Below are 7,505 nucleotides of genomic sequence, written 5' to 3'. Positions count from 1 at the left end.
CAGCACAGAGCCCGACACGGGGCTCGAACTCACGGACCGCGAGATCATGACCTGAGCTGAAGTTGGCCGCTTAACCGACTGAGCCACCCAGGTGCCCCAAGAGTGAGCTTTTTATTTTTTTTTAAATTTTTTTTTTTCAACGTTTATTTATTTTTGGGACAGAGAGAGACAGAGCATGAACGGGGGAGGGGCAGAGAGAGAGGGAGACGCAGAATCGGAAACAGGCTCCAGGCTCTGAGCCATCAGCCCAGAGCCCGACGCGGGGCTCGAACTCACGGACCGCGAGATCGTGACCTGGCTGAAGTCGGACGCTTAACCGACTGCGCCACCCAGGCGCCCCAAGAGTGAGCTTTTTAAAGGACAGTGGAAACAATGTCTGTGAGCCAATTAATGAGCATGAATGAATCAAACGTGGGAAACAGTTTCCATCGCTTCCTAATGAGACACTGCAGTCAACAATGCCACTCCGAGGGCATTGCAGATTTGAGACTAGTGTCTGCAGTCACATACCTGAAGCACCTGAAATCCCTCAGATCATACGTGTTTTGGCCAAATCCAAAAGCAATGCTGGAATGCACGTGGCATTACCAATAAGAATGCACAGCTGACATACTGCTCAGCCCTCAAAAAGAATGAAATCTTGCCATCTGCAATGACGTCGACGTCTGGAGCTAGAATGTATTATGCCAAGTGAAGTAAGTCAATCAGAGAAAGACAAACACCATCATGATTTCACTCACATTGATTTAAGAAAAAAAGAGATGAACATATGGGAAGGGAGGGGGAAGAGAAGAAAGGGAAACAAACCATAAGAGACTCTTAAACACAGAGAACAAACTGAGAGTTGCTGGAGGGGAGGTGGGTGAGGGCAATGGGCAAAATGGGGGATGGGCCTTAAGGAGGGCATTTGTTCTTTTATTTATTTATTTATTTATTTATTTATTTATTTAAAAAAATTTTTTTTTCAACGTTTATTTATTTTTGGGACAGAGAGAGACAGAGCATCAACGGGGGAGGGGCAGAGAGAGAGGGAGACACAGAATCGGAAACAGGCTCCAGGCTCTGAGCCATCAGCCCAGAGCCTGACGCAGGGCTCGAACTCCCGGACCGTGAGATCGTGACCTGGCTGAAGTCGTACGCTTAACCGACTGCGCCACCCAGGTGCCCCTGTTCTTTTTTTTAAATTAAAAAAAAATTTTTTAATGTTTACTTATTTTTGAGAGAGACAGAGCACGAGCGGGAGAGAAGCAAAGAGAGAGGGAGACACAGAAGCTGAAGCAGGCTCCAGGGTCTGAGCTGTCAGCACAGAGCCCGACGTGGGGCTCGAACCCACAAACCGCAAGATCATGACCTGAGCTGAAGTCAGATGCTTAAGGGGCTGAGCACCCCCCAGGCACCTCAGGAGGGCACTTGTTCTGAGGAGCACTGGGTGTTGCATGCAAGTGAGGAATCACTGAATTCTACTCCTGAAACCAACATTGCACGTAAGTTAACCGACGAAAAATTTTAAAAAGAAAAAAAAGAATGCACAGCTGACAATCTTTTCTCTATTAATAATAATTTTTAAAAAATTTTTAACGTTTATTTATTTTTAAGACAGAGAGAGACAGAGCATGAACAGGGGAGGGGCAGAGAGAGAGGGAGACACAGAATCTGAAACAGGCTCCAGGCTCTGAGCCATCAGCCCAGAGCCTGACGCGGGGCTCAAACCCACGGACCGTGAGATCATGACCTGAGCCGAAGTCGGACGCTTACCGACTGAGCCACCCAGGCGCCCCAATAATAATTTTTAAAAAACAAAATTTGATCAACTGCGCTATGGTCAAAACTGAATTATCTTTCTATCCACTCTATAAAAAATAGTGTTTGGGGCACGTGGGTGACTCAGTCAGTTGAGAGTGAGAGTCGGGATTTCGGCTCAGGTCACGATCTCTGACCTGAGAGATCCACCCCTGCGTCGGGCTCTGCACTGAGCGGGCAGCCTGCTTAAGATTCTCATAAATAAATCGATACATAGATAAGTAAAGTGTTAGCAAATCTTTGCCTTGTCAACAGGAAAAGTCTGCATCAAAAATTTTAGGAGAAAACGCGTGAGCGGTGCGTCACGCGGTTAATCAGTGAGCTGTTTTATTAATTGTATGAAGTCTGTGGTATTTATCAGCTCTGTACAACGTGACGTTTGTTGTTACTGTTCTTCTCTAATCAACGCTCACCTTCACTCCGAATTTTCCATTTTTCATACAAAGGGAGCTCCCAAGGGCAGGCGCCACCCATCCTGCGCTGGCCCCGCCTCCCGGACCCTGACCTGCCAGGGGCGCCCCGGTGGCTGAGTCGGGGAGAGTAAGTCGCCACCGCCCCGCGAGGATAGGAGCCCAGAGGAGCCCGCGCCCCTTCCCACCGCCTTGGCCGCGCCCCTGCCCCTCACCCACCCTGCCCCTGCCCCGCCGCCCCGCCCCGGTCCCCACCCCCGCCCCCCCCCCCCGTCTCCCCGCCCCCCCCCCCGTCTCCCCGCCCCTCCGACGGGCCCCGGGGAACGCGCCCGCACGCGGCCTCACCGCCCTCCGCAATCCGCACCATGAGGTGCGCACGCGTGAACGTACGCGCGCCCTCCAGGGTGGGGCGGCAGCGCGAGGGCGCCGCGAGGTTACGCACGGACACGTGACCCGCTGCCCACGTGACTGCCGACTGCCGACTGCCGGGCGGTGCGTCGAGCCTGCGGCAGAGCTGAGTCCCGAGAGTGGTTCTCGCCGTGTCTGCTGTCCTCTCCGCACGCAGACGCGGGCTGTGACGGGCTCGGGATGCACTTGCCCAGCGGGTGGACGTGGCTTATCGCTGACGACCGGGACGTGCTCCTCGTCGGCAACTGGGCGATGTCGGACGTCAGCCGCTTTGCCCCTGTGCCCTCGCGTGCAAGACCGTCCCGAGGAGACGCGCTCGGATGCTCCTTTCCAGGGCCACTGCCTCTACGTGGTGGGGCACTGAAGGGACAACAGTGTCCCGTGGTCAACGGCCCCCTGCCTGCCGCTAACTGTGGGGCGCGCGGTTTGGCCCTAAGCGGTGCTGCCCAGGCTGCAGGGACGGTGGGTCCTGAACGGGAAACACGAGTCCCGGTCCGGAATTAGGATCTCTTCTGACATGGCCTCGCACGTCTCCTGCAGGGAAAGCATCCGTGAGGTCACCTGCCTTTCGGGTGGCTGGTGGTCGCCTCCTCCCCCCCCCCCCCCCCCCGCCACTACCAGTAGTGGGACTTACATTTGGCCACTAAAACGTATAAACAGGAATCAGACGGCAGGCGTGGTAGGGAAAGGAGTCCGCGTTGTTGAGCCTCCTTCCTTGTCCCCGGGCCATTTTGGTTCGGAGTTAATCAGGCTTAACTAGGATAGCTGGAGAAAGGGTCTGACGGACATCTGTGTAAATTATCCTGCCACCTGATTGGGCCTTTCCTACAGTGGAGACCTTTTGATGAGTTTTCACGTGGAAGGAGAATCTGCAAATTCCGGGCGTCTTCCAGGAAGTCATCCACACACCTCATCAGAAGGCTCTTTGGGCACTGATCCTCCAACGTGGTTGTTGTCGTCGGGTCCCTGCCCTGGGGCATTGATTAGATGTGTTGCCCAGAGGGGTTGCCACTGTTTTCTCCCAGCGGCCACTTTTTCATCTCTGATCTGTCTGCCTGGATTTAATAAGCATAGGCAATATTCTTAAGACTCTTGTGGAGACGCGGCCTACAGTACAGCCCTGTGGGTGCATGTCAGGGGTCCTCGTCCCCTTTGGCAACCACCAGCCGGTCTTGATATTCCGAGCCAGGGCTGCCCCCTGTGCCCTGCCAGGGGTGTCACTGATGCTGCAGAAGTCCCTGCCAGCTGGCTTTGCCCAGGCCTCCACTTCAGGTCCTCCTTCACCTTCACCCTCCCTTCAACGCCCTTGGCAGTAGTGGTCGCACATCCGAGGTTATATTTGTTACCTTCAGTTCTGGATGTCTTGCCTTTGCCCTCCAGATCCACATCTTTCTCTTCTGTGAGACCAACGGGCAGCTGGAGGGCAAGAGAGCCAAAGGGCTGTAGCCAATGGGAGGGGCTGGCAAGGAGATTACAGGGGAGGGAAGAAAGGCTGGGCGGGTACTCCTCAGCACCTTCCTGCCTGCACATGGGCTGACCCTCCACTGAGGCCACCGCTCCGGTGTGGAGCTTGATCCAGTTCAGCACTCCTAGGAACTGCTCCCTAGCCTGGGTATTCCGGGTGCCCGGTGCGGTGGCTGGGGTGGGGCACTGAGTACTCTTTTTAGCCTCCTTTAATCCTGCTCCTAAACTCCCTGCAGCCATGTCCTTCGAGCATCCTGGCTGACACTCATAGTTTGACCTCAGCGGTTTCAGTGTCTGTGTCTCTTTCCTGATGCTTCTGTTGGCTTTCGAGAGGAGACCACCATATACAACAGCAAGTTCTATAGATGGTTTTTACTTGAAAAGCTTCAGCATAAAAGTTGTTTTTTCCAAAAGGCATGTTCTTGGGAGAACAGTTCATACCTATTTGAAAGTGCAGGGTTTTATTATTATTATTTTTTTCAAATTATACAACTGGACGGCAAGAGGTCATAACAAAGCAGTTTTGTATTGGAGAAACAACTTTATTGGTCACAGAAAAGAAGTAGACCAAGAGAAGAAATAGAATTAAAAGAACAGTTTATTCATAATCATGCAAATTAGGAGTCCTTTTCAAATGATGGGGAAAAACATTGTTTTTGTTCCTTTCCAAAATCCAACCACCATCACCGCAGCACAGAACCTGCCGCCACTGCCCAGGGACACGGACACTCTGGGCTATGAAGGTTGTGTTTCTTGACTTTTTGGTTTTTTGTTTTTAACAGCAGAAAAGGACATGAATTCAGAGATTTCTTTCCACGGGAAACTGAAGGAGGGAAAGCAGAAATCCACTTGTATTTGTAAATGGGCACTTGCCTTGCCCTCTTCCGGACCCTGTAGGAGCCTGCCATTCTCATCCCCTGGCCTGGAGGGGCTGTGACCATCAGACCTGTCACATTCGGGGCCTGGGCAGCAGAGTGGCTCATTGGAAGTGTGCTGGGCCCATAACCCAGGGCTCTATGGAGCGAAACCATCCGCGGCTACAGGCTCATCTTTTTTTTTTCCCCAGGAAGCAGCCTGCAGACCTCACTCTCCGTGTCCCCTTCTGTCTCCCTATCAGGGTGTGCAGGGCCCACAGCAGCAGCCGGCTCCACGGTATGATGGTCAGCACTCTGGACTCGGGATCCAGCGATCCGAGTTCAAATCTGGGTGGGACCTACACAATTCTTTTTTGTCCCCCTTCCCTTGATCCCCACTTTGGTGTCTCTTCCCTCAGTGCCCTCAGACCAAGGGTAGCCTGACGGCAGCCCTGGTGTCTTATGGTTCCATGGTGTAATGGTCAGCACTCTGGACTCTGAATCCAGCGATCCGAGTTCAAATCTCGGTGGAACCTGCCTCACCTGTGACCCTTCTGTGTCCTCCCAGTGCCAGGTAGTGGGCAATGCAGCCCTCAGCAGGACAGCCTGTGCTTCCCAGACCAGGGTCTCCACTTTGGAGCTCACGTGGAGACCCCTGGCTGCAGTCTCCATTTGATGCCACTGGCCCCTCCTCAGTCACCGGTCACCTTTTCCTTGTATGTCCACCAGGACACCCCTGGTCCCTATGCGCAGCTGCCTGTGGCTTAGAGGGTATGGTCTGGTGCAGGGGCGAGTCTGCCCTCTGGGTGCACAGAGGCCTGGGGCTCTTATTGCTTCCACTTGGGCACATACCTTTCCAGGGACCCTCCAGGTCCAGACCTCTGAGTGGGGTTGTGTGGGTGGCCCAGCAGGGCTCCTGCCCATCCCCCGACCCCGCAGAGGGAACATGTTAGAGATTTCCTGATCTCTGCTCTTTTTAACGTGCACTTCCTCTCTCTAGCTTGGCTTTTAAAAAGGGAGACCAAAAGGGGCTCATACTGTCACTGCCAGGAAACAGGAATTCTTTTCATTATTAAAGCGGATCCATACAAATCCTGAGTTAAGGGCCGGGGGCCTACCTCTGTGTCTGTTCCCACGTGACCTTGGCAAGACCTTGTCCTCTTGAGGGGAGCGGGAGGAGCTGGTCCTTGGGTCCATCACAACTCTGCTGCACAGAGGGGATTTCAGTCCTGCTCCTGCCAGCTGCAGAACCCCGGGGCTCAACCTTCTCCTCATTCCTGTTCCCCCTGGTCTTTGTGCAAATGGGCTCATGTCTGGTTTGAGGCCCAGGCAAGCACCCCAGAAGAGCCCAGCCCCCACATTTGCTCGTGGATTATGACAGGGGCCTACAGTGAGGACTCCTTGGTGACGTGCCTGTAGAGATTTCCCTATTTGTGCATAAAAAATCTGTTTCAACTGCTCTGCCTGTTTCCGATTGGGAACAAAGGCAATGCCTGAGGGAAAGGAGGTGATGTTGTAAATACCAAGTGTCCAGAAGCCAGAGGCTCAGCTTTGGGCCAGCAGCTGAGGTCAGAGAACACCATCGGGTCAGCAGCACAGGGGCCGGCACACAGGCAGTGCCCCTGCTCCACACCCTAGGCCAGCATCAAACTGATGGTGTAGACAATGGCTGAGTTCTGATCCGCAGTCCAGCAGAGTCGAGGAAGAAGAACCAGGGTCTACAACGGCTGGGACTGGCCCACGGGCCAAGGCCAGGTGGAAGTGCAATGGAAAAATCTGGGCTCTGCAGGGCACTGGAGAGCAGAGCTATTCAAGACGGCCACCATGCACACAAAGCTGCCGGACACGGTCATGGTCCACAGGAGGTGCTAGCAGCACCACGGCTCCAGTGACAGCATTCTGTAGAGCGGGTCCTGGGTGCAACGTGAATCTGGACTTACTCTGCCCTCCTCCTCATGGTGGGCCCCACCACTGCCCACCAGACACTCTGTGCACCAGCCCAGCTTGACTGTGGGGCCTCCCCCTCTTCTCTGCACGTAGGGCTGGAGTTAGGACAAAGGTGGCCATAACCCCAAGATGTGCTGCAGATGAGACCCCACACCTCGTGTGATCACACCTGGTCTGTCATCCTGGGCCCTGGCCACCAGGGGGCTTTGCTGCAGCTGGAAGAGACTGCTTTCGAAAAAAAAAAAAGTTTTTAATGTTTACCTATTTTTGAGAGAGAGAGAGAGACAGAGTGTGAGTGGGGAGGGGCAGAAAAGAGGGAGACACAGAATCCGAAGCAGGCTCCAGGCTCCGAGCTGTCAGCACAGAGCCCAACGTGGGGCTCGATCTCATGAACCGTGAGATCATGACCTGAGCTGAAGTCAGATGCTTAACCGACTGAGCCACCCAGGTGCCCCTGGAAGAGACCACTTTTGAAGCGAGAGGCGCAGCCCCCACACCTGACTCGTGGCTTTCTACGCCCCCTGAGAGCAAGGACAGCGCTCCTACTCTGGGCCACGGTGAGGCGAGGGGGCACGTGGCCCAGCGGGAAGGGGCATCTTCTCGACACACTCTCCACACTCAG

The 7,505-nt window shown here is 54.2% G+C and overlaps 1 non-coding gene across 1 annotated transcript; it reads left to right on the top strand.

Moving 5' to 3' along the window:
* Positions 1 to 5,400: 5,400 nt before the first annotated feature.
* On the top strand, positions 5,401 to 5,472 carry TRNAQ-CUG (transfer RNA glutamine (anticodon CUG)). Its single transcript has one exon. It is a non-coding gene; the product is annotated as a tRNA-Gln (tRNA).
* Positions 5,473 to 7,505: the final 2,033 nt, after the last annotated feature.

Source organism: Puma concolor, chromosome E1, assembly GCF_028749965.1.
Source record: "Puma concolor isolate L17-30 chromosome E1, mPumCon1.1.hap2, whole genome shotgun sequence".
In the NCBI taxonomy this organism is placed as follows: Eukaryota; Metazoa; Chordata; class Mammalia; order Carnivora; family Felidae; genus Puma; species Puma concolor.
Note: the sequence above shows the minus strand (reverse complement) of the source record. Positions and strands in the feature narration are given on the sequence as shown.